The following is a 22,156-nucleotide window of genomic DNA, read 5'->3' on the forward strand; positions in this document are numbered from 1 at the left end:
TGTGCCTAAAGACGAGCTTGTGGCAGCAGTTACATTGTTATTGTTTTTGCATTAGTTGTGGTCCTCGTTGGTGCTTCGGCCCTTGGACTAGTGGGTCAGCACCTTCTCCATGATCCAACTTCTCAGAGCCTTTCAAAGTGTCCCTAGACTACCTGGTGGACTAGCCCAGAATTGTCAGTGTTCCATGCTCAAGCGTGGAACTTTAGTTGTTGCCAGCTTGTGCCATAACTCACGTCCTCTTGATTGTTCAGCTTCCTAACATTGAGGAAACCTGCTTCTTTGACTGCAACTGGAACAATTCAAATGGTGATCATCGTTGGAAACTGTTCTTCATCACATGAAGCGTCCTGAAGAGCTCTGCATTTCTTCATCGACTTGGCTTGCACTTTCAGTTGCACGCGACCGGAAGAAGCCTTGAAACTCCAACTCCAGAGCACCTTTCACCTAAACAAAGGAGAGGATCACACTCCCAGCGACCCCCAGATGACCCATCATGATCCCTGTTAAAATCAGAGTCAGGGGGTAACCATACTTGTGCCTGCCCATTCCCCGCCAAACTCCCACCCCCCCTTGACCTTCAAAGGATAACATTTGGAACCAAGCTCTTTGTCTCCAATCTACCACTTACTTACCTTGTGGTTTTCAAACCTGGGTCAAGCATCCTGCCCCTGGGTAAGCCTTGGGACTGGAAGAGAAAGGGGAGAGCTTATCTGTCTTCTGGTAAATTGTTGCTGTACTTTTAAGAAGTTTGAAACTATTCTGAATTACCACCATTCGTCCATTAGATCTCTTTAGAGAATACATACCTTGTGTTGCTACCTGTGACCTTTGGGCACAAGGTCCCATACATCTTAGGGTTGGACTTCTAAAGTATAGGGAATTGAACTTGTGACCGGTTTGTGTCATTTGTACCACATCTGCATTAGTTACTTGTTTTACATGGATAGATATTTAGTGATGCATCGTGAATTAACCGACAGGTTATTGTATACATTTGTACTTTAGATTATTTGTGATATTACCAGCTGTTAGTTTAATTTTTGAGGTTGTTCTGAAGGCCTAAATAAATAACTGTATTTGTATAGCAGACTGCCTAAGCTGAATTATTGCGTGTTATTCTGTGTGGAGTCTCAGAGCTCCTTGCTCACCATAACTAGAGTGGCCTCCTAAACTCTGTCCAGCAGGGCAGACTTTAGAAATACATCTTACAAGGTGGTGTTCCGCGGAGAGGATAAGGTCTCAGGTACCCAGTGTAGTTCACTGTAATAAGATTATACGTCTGATTACACAGAACACTCAGGTTTTTAAGTAAAAGGCTGTACAAGGTTAACTAGTAATAGTACATAATGGAAACTTTCTCTCTGACTCTTTTTCTGCTCTTAAGGTAGATAGCTTAAAACGCTTGTGTTCCTAGTAAGGGTTGCCTTCCTCTGAAGTAAAAGTGGATCTTATACAGGGCTTAATAGATCACCAAGAATCTAGAATTATCCATTTACCTGTACTTGGGTTGCAGCTAATTCTGGGGCAGGGGCTAGAAGGAGCAAAGGTATTGTGGTAAATGCTACTATTGAAAACACAAGTCAGTAAGAAGAGAGGGCTTCTGAAACCTTTATCTCTTCATCTGAAGCTAAGGAGAAGACTCACAAGCAGTCCTTATTGTGCGATGCAACGTCCATCTAAAACTCAATGCCGGCGGAGTCTCGACATGCCTGTGTGTGCGGTGGGTGTACAAATGCTGTTATGTATCCTCATGAATTAGTTGATCTTATCCTTGGAGTGATGGACATGATCCGCATTGAATCTTCATTGGAGAAAGGTCATAATTGTGTTCCTCTGATTAATGAACAGGGCTGCCTTGCAGGCCAACCCATCCAAATGCACTGTTTAATCAATTGCTGAAATGGTTAGAAACTAACCAAATGCTTAAACAGAATGCAGACTGGCTCAATTATTGAGATCTTTCAGATGCTATCAATGACCTGCTCCTCCTCGGTAGCAATGGCTCTCACTGGCCTGGAGCACTGAGGCACTTGCTTCTGGACTTTCTTGCTGGAGATCTCTATTGCTGCCACCCTGCACAGAACGAGGGCTGCTGCCTGAATCCCCAAGACATTGTTGCATCTGCTGCCGGGACCTCCCCTGCACCCGTCCATCCAGTACTACATCTGTGGTCTCACATGAGAGATCACGTGATTGCCCACGACTTGACCGCTGAGGCTATGGCCTCCGGACCTTACTGCTGGTGTTCTCTGCTGCTGACACACAACAAAGGACGAGGGCTGCTGCCTGAAGCCCCCATACCATTGCGGCATCTGCAACCCGGACCTACCCTGCACCCTTCCATCCAGTACTACATCTGCAGTCTCACATGAAAGATCAAGTGACTGCCCAGAACCTGATCACAGAGGCCATTGCCTCTGGACCTACCTGCTGGTGTCCCTTGCTGCTGTAACCCCATGCAGGACAAGGGTGGCTGCCCGAGGCCCTCAGACCATCTCTGAAACTGCCACTGGGACCTCCCCTGCACCCTCCCACCTAGGACTATGTTTCGGCCTCATGTGACAGATCACATGACCGTAGAGAACCTGATCGTTGAGGCTGCTGCCTCTGGACCTACCTGCTGGTGCTGCCTGCTGCTGCCACCCCACACAGGACATGGGTTTCCTCCTGTGGCTGCCAGACCATCCCAGCATCTGCTGCTACCAGGTCCTCACCTGCACTTTCCCATCCAGGACTACATCCTCGGCCTCACGTTAGAAATCACGTGACCACAAGGTCGCAAGAAATATCCTTGGCCTCAAGCCCAATGATCCTATCTCTCCAGCCCTGAAATCTCTCCACTGCCTCCAGGTGGCTGGAAGGATCAAGTTTAAGACCCTCTGCATCGTCCACAAGGCTTCCTGGGGTCGGGGCTTGCACTACATCCAACTCTCTCTTCCAAAATACCTTCCTTCTCGAGCCCTTCGCTCAGCCACCTTCAACTTGACGCTTCTCCGGGCAGATAGTAGGGGGTGGATCTCTTTCCTCTGCAGGTGCCTCCCTCTGGAATGGCCTCCTTGCCCCACTCAAACTTGAGCAGGACCACCTGAAGAGCAGGACCACCTGAAGTTCCAAAAAGCTACTCAAGACCTTCCCTTTCTCCTCTGCTTTCTCTATCGCTCCCCCCTGCTGACCTACCTGCCTGCTGCGCTGACTGGTTGCTTGGCTACCCTCAGAGTGTCACTGTGTACCAGGCTCCTCCATGATCAGTCTCCCTTTCACTGCCTCCGGCCTACTGCGCACGTGGGGGCTGTAACTGTTACCTTTACAGCTCCATGCCTCTTTGCTCTTACCCAGAGCTGCACTTTCCTGGCTGCACTCACTCAGAGCATTGCTGCCCTGATTGCACCTCCCCTTCCCTCTCCCTGCCACTTGCCCCACCCCTCCCATCCCACTGCATTTTTGCGCTGTCGCACTTGCATGATCTGAATGACACAAGGCCTAGTAAGATTGTTTGTCTTGTCCTCCCCCTGTCTTCCCCCCTTGTCTTGTTGTGTCTAGACACACTTGTGTACAGGCGCGTTATAAATGACATATCATATCATTTAATTCCACCCAGAACCTGGTTGCTGAGGCCGTTTCCTCTGGACCTACCCAGCTGGTGTTTCCTGCTGCTTCCACCCCCCACAGAATGATGGTTGCTGTCTGAGGCCCTCAGATCCTAACAGCATCTGCCACTCACAACTACATCTGTGGTCTCATGTGAGAGATCACGTGTTCCACCCTACTGCCTACTTTTTCCCACTCCTGTGGGTGTACAGTGCCCTTACAGGGGCGACCCTGTAAGGGCACTGTTTCTCACTGTTTGCCCCTGTTCATGCTTGATGATGCGCCCCATATTCATTGGTTACTTACTTTACATAATCTCTTCCTTCCTTTTCTAATCGCATGCATGCCTTGCCTCATTCCTGCTCGATTCTCCTCTCATTTCTTTCCTCCTCCCTCCAACGTAGCTGTAACATTTCACATCTCTTTTAGGCCTCTCTTCCCCTCTATTAACCTCGGGCTTCTTAATGCCTGTTCTCTTTGCACTAAGTCCCATTCCGTTCTTGACCTCTTTTTTTGCTTAGCCTCCATTTCCGCTGAGATACTGAGATCTGGATCAGTCCTGGAAATACCTTCCCACCTGCTTCTCTCTTTACTTCCTCTAGTAACATTTCCCACAGCCCGCGTTCCTCTGGTCGTGGCGGTGGCACAGATGTTCTTTATAATTCATCATGGACTCTGACCCCCCTCCTTCGGATCGTCCTCCATTCTCGTCTTTTGAGTTTCATCTCTCTTCTTTTTACCAGTTTCCATTCTGATAATGTTTTGACTTCCTGGTTCTTCTGCTAATTTTTCTCACCATCTTGACTGTCTGCTTTCCATTCTTCTTCCTCCCCCTTCTCCCGTTTCTGTCCTTGGTGACTTTGGGCTTTCTCTTCTCACTGCTTCATCCCAGCCTCCTTGCCTTCTACTGCCATTCTTCTCTCTCCATTTTGCCTCCCCACTCATTATCTTCCTTCACCCCTCTTCCTAACCTTGGTTCATCTGCCCTTCTTGTACTTCCCTATCCAGCTGCTTCCCATTTCTGACCCTCTCCCCTCTGCACTCTTTCCACAAATCTATCTCATTGTTTCCCGTTCCTCGGTTCCCTTATCAACTCTTCTCTTGATAATTCTTGCTTTCCATCCCTTTTCAAACATGCACTCATTCGTCCCATCTTGAAAATCCCTCTCTTAATCCTTCTTTACTGGCCAATTTCCAACCTTTTTCTCATCTTCCTTTTCTGTCTAAACTCCTAGTGCGTGCTCTATACTCACAGATCTCTACATATCTTAGCTTTCACACCCTTCTTCCTCCACTTCAATCTGGTGTCCGTCCCTTGCACTTCACCAAGATGGACAGACAAACGTTTGGCAGAAAAAGTCACTGGCCACAGCGCTTGTATAAATAAATAATGAGAAAGCACAATAGGCTGCAGGTGTCTGAGAGGTTTTGTTTCTTTTATTCTGTTCAGCGCTTTGGAATAAAGCGCTATACACTGGGTAGTTATTCAATGGGCCACCACTGCTCTTCTTCTTGGGGGAGATTTTGTGTGCTGGATTGTGCTACAATGCGTAGTAACTGGGGTAGGGGGATTCAGGTAGGGATTGCGGCTACTACGGTGCCAATGTCTACTTTATAGAGGAGTGGTGCTGTGCTTCTGCCAAGAGAAATGTGTCGTGGGAGATGGGAGATGATTCAGCATCATGTCAAAGAGAGTGTGGAGTCAAAGATGACCCCGAGGTTTTTAGCCTCGCAGGTGGGAGCACGAGGAGAGCCAAGAGAGGCCGGCCAGAGAGTGACAGGAAATGAGGGAGCAGGTGTGCCGATGAGGAGAATCTCGTTTTACTGGCATTACGGTAGAGATCATTGGTGGCAAACCACATCCTTAAATCTTACACCAAAGCCATCCTCCCAGCAACAATTTTTGGAAAAGTGCCAGGAAAGGAGTGGTGTCCTTCAGGGTCCCAATGTCTCCCAAGCCATCTTTAACATCTATAAGGAACAAATCTGCTAATTTCCAGAAGACCCGAAGATCCTGATACATCAGCACACAGTTGTTATTTTATTGAACCTAAGGTCAAGGGCCCATGTGGTATTACTCACGTTCACACATGACTTTTAACCATTAAAATATGGATTAGAAGTATCTACTTAAAATGTAACCATGTAACCATTCCAAGACTGAATTGGATCTCACCTCCTTGTAGGAACCCACTCAAAGGTTCTTGAGAGGTTTCAATCCTTTCCTCAACCACTCAACAAAATCCCTAGTTTACATTTTGTATAGCAAACTATCCTTGCGACAATAGAAGGTGAAAAAGCCACAACCGGCTTGGCATCATATCTCGCCTCCTGCCCATGGACCTTGAATGAAGTGGCAGGTCCTAGTGATCTTTCATTTTTATGGGGTAACATCCTTCTCGCAGTGCTACCCATTGCTCACATAGCACCCCTTAATGTGAACCACCAAGCCACAGGTTTCCTCAAGACTTGCTAAATTAATTCTGTCAATTTCACCCCCAGCTTTTGCGAATTGCACTTACTCACCATGCAGGCTAGGTTCTGATTCAACATTCCCTGCCTCATCAAAAAGCTAACCATAGCCTTTAAGATGGCCGATCTGATGGCCAAACTAGAACCATCGGGCAGCATGCGGTCATCTCGCTGTAAAACCATCAGCAGAATGCAAACCTGACCGGCTTGCAAGGAGAAAACTATGAAACATTTCTTGTCATGCTTTGCTCTGGTGCTCTGGATCCACAGACGGGTATCCTGCTAGTCAAAGTCGCTGTCATTTCCAGAAGGAACTGAAGATCTTGCTCTTCCAACTATACCATGGTGTAACCTACACTCTGGCTGTCTTGTGTACGCCTTCGTCCATATATTGCAGTCTGATAATTATTACTAAATATAGTAGTACTAGAAACACTTGTGTATAGGCGTGTTATAAATGCCATATCATATCATATCATATCATATCATAGTAGTACGGGGTGTACCAGGTAAGTAGGGTGCTCTGGCTAAATGTTAGATAGAAACTCCACTATAGATTACTTGACAGCTGAAGATATTGGCACCACTTGGTTCACCCATACCTAGTATAAAATGTCAGAAAACCACGGATGTGCCAAAATCAAGGCGCTTGTACAGACAATAAGAGACATACAGTTAAGTGATTTTAAGTTGTATTTAAATCATACATAACAGTGTCGATAGTGCCCTTTTTGCCAACATGTGTTTCAACTTGCGCAGTCTTTTTCAAAGCAAAAGCTTAACAAAGCCCATGTGGGACTCTGCTGTGTTCGGTGAATAGAAATGACTATGTGTTGGACTGTAATAAATTGCGTGGTTCTTCCTGCAATAGCGACCCGTTTTGGGAAGAATCATATGCAGTTCCCTTTGGGAACACCACACACAATTAAGACTACAAGTGACAGTACAAATTCACCTTTGGTACAAGCCTGTACTACACAGTAAAGTGGTAGCGCTGGCTGAGCAGCCAGACTTATCTCAAGAGCAAGTGAGCAGTATCAATAGTTACACAAAGGACAGCAATTCAAACAAACACTGACTCAAGGTTTCTGAGTAAGAGAATATACATTTATTTACACCATCAGTTGTAAAACAGTTCACTAATATAAAGCAGCAGAAAATCACAATCTTAATACACTACACACCACCCAATGAATTCTGGACAAGTTAAGCTCAAAATGAAGTGTGAGCAAAATGGCACACCAGCAATTTAAAAAGGGAGGGAAAGACAAGGTTATTCAAAATCAAGCAGCACCAACAAGTAAGTAGGCAGGACAATCTAGAAAAGGCTCACTACAACTAGGATTCACATCAATAGGCCTGGGCCAATGTTAAGGGTTCAGAGTCTTTGCAGAGGATCACACAGTTCAGAGTAGTTCACGGTTAAGTCTTTGCCAAGAGTTTGAAACGAAGTTGGTCGGAAGAAAAGTTATTTTAGAGAATAGAGAAGGACAAGCCCTCAGATTAGCGAAAGATTTCAAACACTTTCACTGCGGTAGGACGGAACGAACGATCGGATTTGAACAGTACCTTAGTAGTATCTTAGATGATTCTTACACTGGTTGGCAGTGAATGCGTGAATCAGCTTGCACCAAGCTACTTGGTGGATAAAAAAAAGAGATATATTCCAGGCCGCCAACTTTCTTCCAGTGACAAGCTGTTGCTACAAGAACCAAGGTCCAGACATTTGAATAAAGGAGATCGGGTGAATACTTACCTGTTTTGCTAACAGGTCTACATCAGCCGAAGGTTTAAATTCTGAATTTCTTTTAGTGATAAGTGATACACAGACTGGAGATTTGGTATCTCCCAAACATCGGCACCCAGATACGATTAATTTTGCCAGGTGAGCGATTATAAATAAATAAAATCAAATCAAAATCAAATACAGAATCTGACTGTTTGCTTCCAGCGCTCCCATATATCTCGATATGCACTGTCGTGACAGAGTGTGTGGACATTGCCTGCCCTGCTCTTACAGGTAATTGGTTAGCTGAGCCCTGGCCCCACTGCACTACCACTGACTATTTGCTACCAGCGCTCCCATACATCTCGATATGCAATGTCGTGACAGAGTGTGCGGTCATTGCCTGCCCTGCTCTTACAGCTAATTGGTTAGCTGAGCCCTGGCCCCACTGCACTACCACTGACTATTTGCTTCCAGCGCTCCCATACATCTCGATATGCACTGTCGTGACAGAGTGTGTGGACATTGCCTGCCCTGCTCTTACAGCTAATTGGTTAGCTGAGCCCTGGCCCCACTGCACTACCACTGACTATTTGCTTCCAGCGCTCCCATACATCTCGATATGCACTGTCGTGACAGAGTGTGTGGACATTGCCTGCCCTGCTCTTACAGGTAATTGGTTAGCTGAGCCCTGGCCCCACTGCACTACCACTGACTATTTGCTTCCAGCGCTCCCATACATCTCGATATGCAATGTCGTGACAGAGTGTGCGGTCATTGCCTGCCCTGCTCTTACAGCTAATTGGTTAGCTGAGCCCTGGCCCCACTGCACTACCACTGACTATTTGCTTCCAGCGCTCCCATACATCTCGATATGCACTGTCGTGACAGAGTGTGTGGACATTGCCTGCCCTGCTCTTACAGGTAATTGGTTAGCTGAGCCCTGGCCCCACTGCACTACCACTGACTATTTGCTTCCAGCGCTCCCATACATCTCGATATGCAATGTCGTGACAGAGTGTGCAGTCATTGCCTGCCCTGCTCTTACAGCTAATTGGTTAGCTGAGCCCTGGCCCAACTGCACTACCGCTCAAGTAGTATCTTTGGACAACATTCTTTGATGATTGCCAATGAGCAGTGGAGCATTCGCAGGAAAGTTCGAGACTATTTTAAGATGTGCCCTGGGTAAGGATTGCTAGGGAGCTGTCTTCAACAAAATAAGATTTGCTGTCAATGGCTGCTGCTGCCAAGGCCACTGTTTAACTCAAAATCCTGTGAAAGCAGATATGTTTTCTGGCATTGCCTCAGTGTGCATGCATGCATAATGCTTATTAGTTATGTGTGTTGCTCAGTCCATGCAGGCGTTTATGTGTATATGTGTTTGTGTAGGCCTCCGTCTGCTGAATTGTATTTGTACAAGAATTACATTTTTTTATTTAGCTAGAATGTATAAAGAAAGGTACACATATATAGATTTGCTCCTAGAAATAAATAAGACCTAAACAGGAGGAAATAGTCATGCGTGGAATGAAGGAATCCCTCTGCATGTTCGGGATTGCATGTGTGTGTATGTGTCTAAACCTCTCTGTAGGAGAGACTGATCATTGTGAACACAGGCAACAGGGGCAAACACATGCCCTGAAGACAGGCATGATACCTGCACCTTGCATAGCCTCAGCCCACAGAGATTGTGGCTGCATTGCAGGTCCCGACCACTAGCAGGTGACTCATAGGTTGTGGGCGGGGCTCAGCAGAGGCACCAATCGAATGTTAAGATTAAAAAGACCTCACAGGTCTGCACAAATACATGATGAAGGGAAATATCCGCAAAGTGGAAGGAGTTGTGAGGGGAGGGTTTGTGTTTTTCAAGAGACAGAAGAGGAGAAATGAGAAGAACAAGTGACCCTGTTGTGGGTGGAGTGAAGAGGCGGAGCTAGGAAAGAGGAGAACATTAAAGCGATGGAGAAGCCAGGATGTTCATTTTAAGAGGAAGAGAAGGAGGAGGAAGGGGAAGGATAGGGGGCACCAGATGCAGTGGGAGGTGAGAGTTGCAGGGAGGAGGAAGTAGAACAGCAGAGCAGGGAGAGGGTGGAGAAAGACTAGGGTCAGAGAAGAGGAAGAGAAGAGGGCAGAGTTTCCAAACAGAGAACACGCATTGTCAAAGTCAAGACGGTCAAATACTGAAGGACATTCAGAGAGGCGGATAGCAAAACCAATGGTGCCTGAGCCACTAGGCCATTATTAGAAATGATCGACAATCCAACTTGTCTAAAGGAGGAGGAGTCACTTTCACATACAGTGACAACATCACCATGAGAACTGTTGCCAATGCCCAATTCAGCTCTGCAGAATCCCTATCAGTGAAACTATCCCTCTCACCCACTAACACAGCAACACTCCACCTTATATATAGACTTCCAGGACCACTTGGTTCATTTACTGATGATGTTACAGCTACATTGTCCGCCAACATGAAGCCTAACTCCCAGGTACTGCTATTAGGTGACCTCAACCTTGGCTTCTGCGATCCTAAGGACCACATGGCCACCGAAGTTGCCACCACCCTCGCCAACTTAGGTTTCCAGCAGCGCATTCACGATCCTACCACAACAAGAGCAGAACGTTCGACTGGTTAGCAGACTTCAATTGCAACACCACTGTCAACTCCAACACTGCTTGTGCCTGGTCGGGCCATCACGTTATTACCTTCCTCGTGCCAGCCACCAACCCTCAGCCCAGACCTACTATAGCCCCTGCTATATCCACTAGAAACAAAAAGGACATTACCAGGGAGAAATTGCTTCCTCTCATCCTCCCCATCTTAAACACTTGTGCCACGCAGCATAAGGACCCCACTGTCTTAGTAGACACCTTCAGCAGCACTCTGCTCAAAGCCATTGAGATCATAGCCCCGTTAAAAATTCGCAAAGCAAAACAACATTCCCACCTGAACTCTTGGTTCACCCCGCAGCTTAACGCTCCGCACAAAGAAAAGCATAAGGCCGAAGTTCTTTGGAAACGTCATCCTAGTACGACTAACAAAGCTTCCCTCCTGATCACCTCACTTAATTATAAGGAAGCCATCCTTCAAGCCAAAAAAGAGAAGTATAACCCACGCATAACGCAAGCAGAATCCAACACAAAAGAATTATTCAAAATTCTCAAATAATTAGAGTCCCCTTCACCTGCCCCCGACTCATGCATTAAAGACAGCACCTGGTGCAACAACATACAAAATGCACTTCTCAACAAAATAACCAAACTGCAATCCAAAATTATTGCTAAACAAAACTCTCTCCACACTCCCCTCTTAAGCAAAACCTTGCCACCTAAAACAACCACCTTAGACTCTCCCTTGCCTTTCAGCTTCTCGCCGCTCACCACCCTTGAGGCTGAAAAAATCATCTGTAATTTAAAACCCTTCAATTGCCAAGGGGACTCCTGTCCAGTGTAACGCTCACCTGATTCCCGTAGAGGCGCCGGTCTTGACTGGGCGTATACCGTATCTTCAAAGGTGATGTGTAACACACGGCTGGCTCTTTGGGCTGGACCTCTGTGCACTGTATGTTTGACTCGAAGGGTAAGATGTCTGCAGATAGAAAATATGGGATTAAGGAACTGGGTTATTGAATGTCTCTCTCTTCTTCCCTTTCTCTTCTCCTGTAGAACCCCAAAGGTTAACGCTCTCACCTTAGGTAAGTGAACGCCGTGCTCTCCATCTGCCTCGGGGCAGGGTGCTGTAACCAGTTTCTTCACTGGATAAGGGGAGCAGGCCTCTTGACTTCAGAGGACTGCTGTCCGTCGTTTACTGCACGAACGGTAAGTTTCGAGTAATTCTAATGTCTTTAAAGTCTTTAGTAATGATGTTTCTTGTTTTGCAGGGTTCCGGCGATGGCGGATGACGGGCTGAAGTGAGTTGAAGATGGAGCCAGTGTGATGAATAGAAGCGCCTGGAAGCACGTAAGTAAGCGCTAGTTGCCTGCTTCACGATGCGCTCTAACTGTCTTTTTATTTTGCAGGTACAAGTTCGGAGCAGCTGCAGGGTGCCGGAATACCCACTGGGTTAGATGTGGAAAGGAGTAATGGCACGTGAGTATTAAAGTTCCCCAATGTCTTTAAACGCACCTTGTTTTGTCTTTCAGATGTGGGATGCAGCGCTGAAGGCCTCCGGAGCGTGCAAAGAGTTGGTAAGCTTTTGTCTTTCAGATGCCGGAATGCAGTGTGAAGACCTCCGGAGCGCACGAAGAGTAGCTAAGCCTTTGTCTTTCAGATGCCGGAATGCAGCGCGAGGCGTTGGTGACAGCCGATGGACCAGGTAAGTGAAGAGCTGTCACTGAAGACCGTAATGCTAACCTGTTCTTTCTTGTCTTTATAGGTGTTGCTGAAGACTGGATTCAGGATGGTAAGCCTTTTTCCTTAGGCCCAGGATCCGATGCAGAAGACACGATGAGCGTTCTGCTGCAGAGGATGCAGAATAACGCAAAGCAAGATTCATCCATCGGGTGTGGTTTAAATAGCCTCATGTAGTGCTTAGGTGTCTCCTTCCACAGCCACGCCTAGGTAAGAAAAGAGTTCCTGCTTTCCAGAAGAGTTCCAGTGTTCTGAATCTAGGGAGTGGCTCCTGCCCCACCCAACAGGAAAAGTAGTTCCAAACAGAAGAGGATCAGAGGCTCAACTGGCAGGCAAGTAAGCAGCATGGTCCGCTGCAGGTAAGTCCACCCAAGCATTATGAGCCCGGCGCTTCCAGCGCTGGGACTGGGCATATTTATGAGCCTGGTGCCACTGGCGCCAGGACTGGGTCCAAAAGGTCCCAATTGGGACTGGTTGGCACTCGGAACCTGGGTTATGGATCTGCTTCCAAGGGAGTTGGGAAAACCCTGACCTTTTGGAAGCAGAGATCATGACATCAAGCTCCGATCATTAAAGAATCGGCCCATGACCTCGCTCCTTTCATAACAACCTTTATCAACTCCTCATTTCAATCGGGAGTGGTCCCTAACAATTTGAAGGATGCTTGGGTCATCCCTCTTCTAAAAAAAACAACCCTAGATCCTGAGGTCCCAACCAACTATAGGCCCATCACCACTGTCCCGTTTCTCCTAAAAATCTTAGACAGAGCAGAGTACCTACAGATACTGAACTATCTGGAAACCAACAATCTTCTAGGCACTAGACAATCCAGCTTCAGACCTAAGCATGGTACAGAGACAGCCCTTTTAGACCGCAAAACCCAAATTGAGGACCTAAAAGACAAAGCTAAAGTAGCCCTGCCACTACTATTAGACTTATAGGCTGCCTTCGACTTGGTCAACCACCAAATCCTCTGCAATCATCTGAAAACTGCAGCCCACTTCTCTGACAATGCCACCAACTGGATTAAATCATTCCTGGACAACAGACATATGAGAGTATTCTCCCCAACTTCCTCAGACGACCCTGCGCCAGTCCCTTACGGGGTCCCTCAAGGATCGTGCATATCCCCTACCCTCTACAATGTTTTCACTAAACCTCTGTTTGATGTGCTTGACTATCTGGGTGTCACCTACACTAATTATGCCGATGACACCCAGATACTCATCCCCATTACGGGTGATTACACGGTAGACTCGAAATCTTTAAATTACATCTACCATGTCATGGATGGCACAACATGAGCTCTGTCTTAATGACGACAAGACAGAGCTCCTCATCCTAGGTACACAGCAAAGACTCAACAAGTTGAACCCCATGTTCAGCTCCTTCAATATCGACGGAAACTCCATAAAAGTCTTCAAAGATACAAAAACCCTCGGAATCTACCTTGATTCCACTCTCTCCCTCCACAGACAAACGAATGCAGTCGCAGCCGCCTCTGCCTACACATGCAAGTTCATCACAGCATGTCGCCCTTTCCTCTCTACTCAAAACTGCATAACCCTTGCTAGGACTTTGGTCATGTCCAAACTTGACTCCTGTAACGCACTGTACCAAGGCACTAACCAATGTAACCTTGACAAACTCCAGATCATACAAAATAATGCCATCAGAGCATCCTCAACATCCCTAGATCAGCTCACATCTCTGAAACTAGGAAGAACCGTCACTGGCCTTCAGTCTCCCAAAGGATTTCATTAAATTCTCTTGCCCTGACTTACAAATGCATGAATAACCAGGCACCTATCTACCTATCCTTACGGTTCACTCAATATATTCCACCTCAGTCACTAAGGTCTGCCCTTAGCAGAGCCTACTGATCCCTAGATACAAGCTCCAAACAGCCGGAGGGGTTAGCTTCCCAGTTCTAGCAGCCAAACTGTGGAACTCTGTGCCTCTCACTATCAGAAACCTGCCCTCCGTGAACGTATTCAAACACAAAGCCAAACTTTGGCTAGTCACCTCAGATGACCAATTGACACTTTGAAAACTTGATTACTTTGTTTTGCTTGCCTAACCTGTAATGTGATCGTACTCCACTGTTTAATTTAAATGCTCTTTGTAATGTTATACTGTTATGTAACCACTGTTTGAAGATATGCGCCCGGTAGCCTCCGGGCCTGGTTTGCGCTGTACAAATAAAATAAATGCAAATACAAAATATGTGCAAGCAGAAGCAAGGTTGGGTGCCTTGTTTCTGTGTTTACCTGGGCCCCACGATTAGTAGAGCCAAAGCCTACATGGTGGAAGAGAGAGATAGAGAGAGTTGTGCTGTTCTTGCTGGGGAGAGAGGCAGAAGAAGATGAGGACCAAGGTGGACCTCTTTGCTCATGCCCCCTTTTCACCACCACACCCACGTCTCTCTCCTCCCAGTGCGGCACATGCTGTGCCCAAGTCTTCATGGAGACGTGCTGTTCCTAGTGGGTCAGAGGCAGGAGGAGAGAAGGTCCAAGGTGGACTTCTTTGGTCATGCCCCCTTTTTGCCACCACACCTGCGTCTTTAAGAACTCTCCTCCCGGTGGTGGTCTATGCTGCGCTCAAGTCTTCATGAAGTTGCTCTATTCCTATTGGGAAGAGAGGCAGGAAGAGACAAGGAGCAAGGTGGACTTCTTTGGTCATGCCCCCTTTTTGCCACCACACCTGCGTCTTTAAGAACTCTCCTCCCGGTGGTGGTCTATGCTGCGCTCAAGTCTTCATGAAGTTGCTCTGTTCCTATTGGGAAGAGAGGCAGGAAGAGACAAGGAGCAAGGTGGACTTCTTTGGCCACGCCCCTTTTTGCCAACACACCCACGGCTTCAATAGCTCTTATCCTGGTGCGGCAAGTGCCCCGCTAAGTCTGCGCAAAGTCCCGCTGGTCCTTCGGTTCTGCGTGGGTTGCGAGGTCTGTGACCCTGCCCTCTACCGTAAGTATAACTGAGTACTGGAATACTGCTGCCACAGCGCCCCTCCCTCTCTTTCGCTGCCTGGAGAAGCATTTGCTGGATGTACTCAACATGACAGGTTCTCGGCCCTGCACCCTTCCATTGACGGACACAGAAGGAACTAATCCCAGTATTGCAGAGGCAACTGATATGCAGAGCCCTCCCGGGCACTACATTGGAAAGCTTTAGGAGGGGGAGTTTGACTCAGGCAACCCCTTGAGGCAATCGGGGGAGCCCGCATGATTTCCTGTATTACTTAAACAGGCTTGGAATTGTTATTGTTGATTTTGGCGACGGGAGACCCTAAAGAATTTGGGAGGATTCAGCTTTTCTTTTCTCTTCATCTTTTTTTCCGGCTCTATTCTTATGCATTGTGTCGTGGTTACCATCCCCTGTTTTAATGCTCTCCAGGTGCATTAACTATGTGTATTTGTATCCCTCAGTTGTACTAATGTGTGCATTTTCTACTTGAGATCACCTGGAATGGGTGTTTGGAATGTCTAAGAGAAAATACTGTATCCGGCACCTCCTCTGAACCAGACCACAAAAGGAAAACTGCACGCATTATGCACGTGCAGAGGTCAACATCCTAATGTATGACATTGAAGTGCTTTTGGATCATTGCAACAATGATATTTGCTCTAATTCTTTCTCACAGGCTGATGCCCAAGTAGCTTATCCACCGAAACGTGGTGTTCAAGGGAAACCCAACAATCTAAACTACCCTTCGGCACAGTGTATCTTGGAGCCAAAAGCAAAGCCAACGCCCTCCCCATGAGCCCTGTGCAGGAGGGAGGCCAGAGGGTGCCCTTTCCAGTCGAATTGCAAAAGGAAGTCGCTGGTTCTGGAAACAACGAATAATTGAGCTCCAGCCTGAGATGGCAACTGCGGGAGCGATGATGGGGAGGATGGCCTGGCCGTGACACACGCATGTACTCTTGCTGATCGTGGCATTAGGCTTTCAAATCAAGTTTCACTGTTTGCAGAGGCAGGTACTGGTGCCCATGTGGGAAATGAAGGGGTCCTGGGGGGAAGGTGTGTTATCTGTCATAGATGAATATTCCAAATAAGCAAACTGTGTCTTACTCAAGAGATCAAAGACTTATGTGAAATAATTAAACATCTAACCTTAGTGGTGTGTCTTGTCTTTCCCTGTATGCATGGAATGCTGTGAGTGACTGGCATGGAATGCTGTGTGAGAGAATGCTATGTTCTGAATGGTTCTGTCAATCAGTTGAGAATATGGGTTGACTGGGAGAGGATGCCGGTGGATGTCTGTCCATGCAATTTACCTGATGTGGCCTAAATGTATTCCTGTACCCTGTACCCAGAGATGGAACTCAGTAAAGATGTGTCCTGTTCCTACACTGGTGTCAGTGTCGTGCTTGGCCAGGAACCCAACTTAACACTTAGCCATCCTGAACCTTCAGATTTACAAACAAGTAAAGGGACTGGGAGGACAAAGCAATGGGAGCCCCTAATCAAACTATGACATGATATGATATTTTATTTATATCACACCCATACACAAGTGTTTCAGGCCACGCAAAACTACAGGGGGTCATGGTGAATTTCGTTGGAAAATCACCCACCCTCTTTAGCAAACGCTAACATCAGGGGCTAGATTATCTAACATTTGCACCAGTGCAAAAAAGTGAGCAAATGCTTTGATAATACATAATGGAGCAAACTGGCTTTGTCACAATACATATTATCTAAAAAACGTTTGGATGAGGCCAAACATGAATCAGACACACACCATTACCTAACATGCCCGATGTATGCAATTGAGTTGCAACTCCCCGTAACAGCTTTCTCTCCTATATTATCCCTACCTCCCATGTCCTATTGCTTGCAAAATAGATGTAGCTCCTCGCAACAAGTGGCAAGTGCTCCTATGTTGTATATTCCACCATTTAACTTGTCCTTCTCTGGACTGCACTTTGGATCTACTCCCTGCAACAAGAGTACCTAACATGTCCATGTATGCAATTGTGTTGTAGCTCACTGTAACAAGAGGCGAGTTTTCCTATGCTGTACACTCCATTACCTAACATGTCCATGTATGCAATTGTGTTGTAGCTCACTGTAACAAGAGGCGAGCGTTCCTATGCTGTACACTCCATTACCTAACATGTCCATGTATGCAATTGTGTTGTAGCTCACTGTAACAAGAGGCGAGCGTTCCTATGCTGTACACTCCATTACCTAACATGTCCATGTATGCAATTGTGTTGTAGCTCACTGTAACAAGAGGTGAGCGTTCCTATGCTGTACACTCCATTACCTAACATGTCCATGTATGCAATTGTGTTGTAGCTCACTGTAACAAGAGGTGAGCGTTCCTATGCTGTACACTCCATTACCTAACATGTCCATGTATGCAATTGTGTTGTAGCTCACTGTAACAAGAGGCGAGCGTTCCTATGCTGTACACTCCATTACCTAACATGTCCATGTATGCAATTGTGTTGTAGCTCACTGTAACAAGAGGCGAGCGTTCCTATGCTGTATGTGGCAACACTCAATATGCTGTATGTATATATTCTAGATGTAGCTCCCCGCAACAAGAGACGAGCTTTCCTAGTATGTACACTTCCCAAACCAGTATGTTTTATGGCTACTCTTTAGACGTAGCCCCTCGCCACAAGACGCACGCCTTTTTCCTAGATTGTATTTGCCACTTCATACCATATCACAAGTATGCAAAGTTAGAGGTCGCTCACAAAAGCTTAGCTTTTCCTAAACATTATGCACTCTAATGTTTGCCAAACTGGCAATCTGTTTTTCTTAAGCACTTATTCTGTAACGGTATTCTTAAGCTAAAGCGCTGAGATGCCTCTGGGCTTTGAGCGCTATATAAATATCAAAACAAATTATTATAAAATAGACTTTTTTTTGTACTAGGTTTGTTGCACAACAGAAAACCAAAGGTGTTCACTGCATTTGTTTTCTTGTTATGCCGCAACTATAGTTAATAAAACAACCTGCTTGAATGTTTCTCTGGTGAAAACATTTTTTGATAATACCGATTGGAGCTAAAGCTGTTTGCTTCATTCCGTATTATCTAAACAGCAAATTGGTGCTCCTCTCCCCTGCTGATCTCCTGGCTGAATCTGTAAACTGCACTGGTTACCTGGCTTCCCTCTGATCCCGGGCCCACGTCCCTGCCCCGCCAGTTGCACACCTGTACTGCCACCATGGCACCCCTTGCACTCGGGGACTGTTTCTGTATCCCTACAGCTCCTACTAGCACTTGACACCTAATGGCTGCACTTACCCTTGCCACCAGCGGGCCGCACTTTTATTTATTTTCCTTATTTATTGTCTTTCTTCATTTATTTGAATATTACCCTATGCACTGCACTGCCCCCTCCCCTTTGCCCCACACTGTTCCCCTTCCCGCCTCCCCTGCACTTGCGCAATCTCAATGTCACCTGGCCTAGTAGGATTGTTGTCTCTGTCCTCCCTCTGTTACCCTCCCTTGCCTCGTCGCCCTCGTCGCGCTTTGAAACACTTGTGTACAGGCGCGTTATAAATGCCATGTCATATCATATGATAAATACGTTTGCTCCACTTTTTTGCACCAGTGCAATGCTTTCATTATCTGGCCGCAGAAGGGAATGTAGCATTGTTATAAGTAACCCTCAATGCCTGTCAACTCGGAAAAGTCTTGGGGTGGGAGGACTTTGCGGAAGCATTCCAACATCTTCAACCTCCATTAATATCAGGGAGAATTGAGGTTCACCAGTGTTGTGTATTGGTGCCAAATGAACATTCCTATATTTGATGGAAGTACCCAAGAGAGCAGAAGGGCAATTGGAAGGGAAGATCTGACTTCTAAACAAGTGCATCCACTGGATTCGACCTAAGATGGGGTGCTATTCTGTCATTGGAGATGATATTAGAAATATTGCAAGCCTCCAGGACCATGGTCATCCCAATTACGAGTATCTAAGAATCACGTTCAGTCAGAGGGAACCTGTTATACATATCATTGTTAGTGATTATAGAACACTACCTCCCGGGGGCCTACCCATTGAAGTCACAGGAATTCCTCCAGTACAGGTTTGGGAGGGTAGATTCATACAGAGCAATGGGAACTACGACTGCCAGGTTAAGCAGCGCTCACCAATAACAGCTTCTATCCTGGAGCAAACACTACCTGAAGTTACTTCTTCTGAATCACTGAGCTTTTTGGCTGGAATATCGCTGGCCTTGCTAAGAATTTAGACGATGCAAATTGGGTCAGTCTTATTGCCCACCACAATATCATCTGCCTCCAAGAAACCTGGGCATATGGTTCTCTGAATTAGGTGGCGTATGTCGACTTTAGCACTCTGTAGGGGTGCAGTTGGGTGGCTGAGTGGGGGTTTGAGTGTATGGATTACAACTGCTCTTTCTGTGCAAGTCAGTATGCATGGAACTCATTCCCCAGACCTGTTGTGCCTTACTATTACGCTATCTAACTTACAAAATATTGTTCTTGTAAATGTATACAGAAAACATTCCCTGCAGAGCACTCTTCAGCTTGAATTCATGATTCACTGACATCAACAGTGCCCTAGTTTTGATTGTGGGAGATTTTAGCTTCGAGCTTGAGCAACATAGTGAGTTGACAGACTTTCTCGAAGAAGAAGAAGAAGAAAAAGAAGAAGAAGAAGAACGAGAAGAATAACAAGAAGAAGAACAAGAAGAAGAAGAAGAAGAAGAAGAAGAACGAGAAGAAGAAGAAGAACGAGAAGAAGAGGAAGAAGAAGAAGAAGAAGAAGAAGAAGAAGAAGAAGAAGAAGAAGAAGAACGAGAAGAAGAAGAAGAAGAAGAAGAAGAAGAAGAAGAAGAAGAACGAGAAGAAGAAGAAGAAGAAGAAGAAGAAGAAGAAGAAGAAGAAGAAGAAGACGAAGAAGAAGAAGAAAAAGAAGAAGAAGAAGGTCAGGCCTGGGACAGCCCACCTCTTCAACACAAGAAACCATAGTGACATTACAAGCCTTCCTTGGAAACTACTTTGGTTCTACTACTTGGGTTCTACTCCCCCCTCGGTAGAGCTGGAGCTCGCGCCACCCTTGGGCGTTGCAGAGGAGCCCCTCCGCACTCCACCAGGATACCATGATGCCAAGGTAAGGCAGAGGATCAGCACAGACATCCTCCTGCTTTCCTGCATCCTTTTCCATCCCTCGTCGAGCAGGCAGCTCCGTGCACGCAATTGAGGGAAATATCAGCTTGAACAGCTGACTTGCTTCCGAGCTACACACTTGGAACGCCGTAGAAAGCACGAGATTCCCTTCACTCCAACATGGCCGCCGCCACTCTTCGCTAGCTTGCCTGACCCCAGGCCCCTGACGCCGCCAACCCCCATTGGCCACAACTGCTTTTACTTCAACCCATCAGCGAACGCCAGCAGGCGAAGCCGGCACGCCCCCAAGGCATCCACTAGGCACCCGATCCGAGCCGGTGCCTCACTCCCCCCTCGGTAGAGCTGGAGCTAGTGCCACCCTTGGGCGTTGCAGAGAAGCCCCTCCGCACTCCACCAGGATACCATGATGCCAAGGTAAAGCAGAGGATCAGCACAGACATCCTCCTGCTTTCCTGCATCCTTTTCCATCCCTCGCGCGCGTCGAGAAGGCAGCTCTGTGCACGCAATTGAGGGAAATATCAGCTTGAACAGCTGACTTGCTTCTGAGCTACACACTTGGAACGCTGTAGAAAGCACGCGATTCCCTTCACTCCAAGATGGCCACCGCCACTCTTCGCTAGCTTGCCTGACCCCAGGCCCCTGACGCCGCCAACCCCCATTGGCCACAACTGCTTTTACTTCAACCCATCAGCGAACGCCGGCAGGCGAAGCCGGCAAGCCGCCAAGGCACTCACTAAGGCACCTGACCCGAGCCTGACGAGAGTCTGCCGAGTCAGAGGCAAGGACCCCTGCATCTCTGGCCCAAATCCACACCGTGCAACAGCCACCTCTGCAATCCCGGTGTGGTAAGCTCCCGCCACATTCACTGCACTGCCTATACCTAACCCTTCCTACAGCCAGCGAACATTGCAGCAGCATCAAACTCTTATAGCGGGACTCATTATGCTGATACACCCCAACATTATAACCACACGACACGCATGACGTTCGCTAGCTAACTGTACTTTTGCTAATACTCCCATACGCCTACATGTGCTACTCTGATGTATGCCTGTGTCACTCTAAGATCTAGTGCTGCGCTAACTTGCAAACATATGCTACTTTGATTCCAAATGTTATTCTGCAAACCTGCGCTATTCTGAATCTAGGTGTTACTCCGAATCTAGGTGTTACTCCGAATCTAGGTGCTACTCTGAATCTAGGTGTTACTCTGAATCTAAGTGCCACTAAGTGATCCTATGTGCTTCTCTCATCCTAGATGCTTTGCAAACATATGCTACTTTGATTCCAAATGTTATTCTGCAAACGTAAGCTATTCTGAATCTAGGTGTTACTCCGAATCTAGGTGCTACTCTGAATCTAAGTGTTACTCTGAATCTAAGTGCCACTAAGTGATCCTATGTGCTTCTCTGATCCTAGATGCTTTGCAAACATATGCTACTTTGATTCCAAATGTTATTATGCAAACCTGCGCTATTCTGAATCTAGGTGTTACTCCGAATCTAGGTGCTACTCTGAATCTAAGTGTTACTCTGAATCTAAGTGCCACTAAGTGATCCTATGTGCTTCTCTGATCCTAGATGCTTTGCAAACGTATGCTACTTTGATTACAAATGTTAATCTGCAAACCTGCGCTATTCTGAATCTAGGTGTTACGCTGAATCTAGGTGTTATTCTGAACCTAGGTGCCACTCTGATCCTATGTGTTACTCTGAGCCTAGATGCTTTGCAAACATATGCTACTTTGAATCCAAATGCTAATTTGCGATGAAATTTATTTTATCGCCAGAACTCATCTCTAGGTAGCCAACACTATCCACCTACACACCAAATGCACACACCGCATCTTACCCACCATACACAATGTTCCTCCCGGGCCTTTATTCTATACTACTGAGAATC

This window comes from Ambystoma mexicanum, unplaced genomic scaffold (assembly GCF_040938575.1).
Source record: "Ambystoma mexicanum isolate Mex_15411 unplaced genomic scaffold, UKY_AmexF1_1 Mex_scaf57, whole genome shotgun sequence".
Taxonomy (NCBI): Eukaryota; Metazoa; Chordata; class Amphibia; order Caudata; family Ambystomatidae; genus Ambystoma; species Ambystoma mexicanum.